This window comes from Belonocnema kinseyi, chromosome 7, assembly GCF_010883055.1.
Source record: "Belonocnema kinseyi isolate 2016_QV_RU_SX_M_011 chromosome 7, B_treatae_v1, whole genome shotgun sequence".
Classification (NCBI taxonomy): Eukaryota; Metazoa; Arthropoda; class Insecta; order Hymenoptera; family Cynipidae; genus Belonocnema; species Belonocnema kinseyi.
Window position 1 is genome coordinate 99968720 of NC_046663.1, and position 910 is coordinate 99969629.

Here is a 910-nt window from a genome sequence, read left to right on the forward strand (position 1 = left end):
GTTCAGCACAAAAATATAATGAGTCTTTAGCCAATGTTGAAAGTATGAGTAATAAGCCGGAAATTAGAAGAAGTGAACGTTTACTAAAACGTCCGAAGTTATCTTATAACGAGGACTTTAACGAATAGATTTATGATATAAACTCACTGCTCCTTTCTGCTAACGCAGTTTCAATAAAAATTCCTACCTCTTATTATGAAATACAATCTAGAGATGATAGAGGCAAGTGGGAGCAAGCAATAAAAGAAGAACTGAAATCACTTCAAACTAATAACACCTGGATACTCGTACCTAAGCCACAAAATAAAAACATAATTGACTGTAAATGGGTATTTACCGTAAAAAATGATGAACACGGTAATCCAGTGCGATATAAGGCCCGTCTCGTGGCAAAAGGTTTTCGGCAACAATATTTAAACGACTACACGGAAACCTTTGCACCTGTAGCTAGAATATCCACTTTTCGGATAATCTTAGCACATGCGAATCAATTTAATCTGTTGGTGCAACACATGGATGTTAAGACAGCTTTTTTAAATGGTATATTAAAAGAAGAAGTTTTTATGAATCCACCTGAAGGTATAAAAGTCAAAAATGACCAGGTATGTAAATTGAAAAGGGCATTGTACGGACTAAAACAATCAGCTCGATGCTGGTTTCAAAGATTTGATGAAATATTAAAACAACTAAATTTTAAGAACTCAGAAGTTGATCGATGCTTGTATTTTCTGGACAAAGGTCACATTAACGAAAACATTTACTTGATACTATATGTTGATGATTTAGTCATAGTTACAGGTAACAATACTACAATGGAAAATTTAAAAGTATACCTAATGAAACAATTTGATATGGTTGATCTAAAAGAAATTAAGCTTTTCTTGGGCATTAAAATTGAACGCACAGAAAA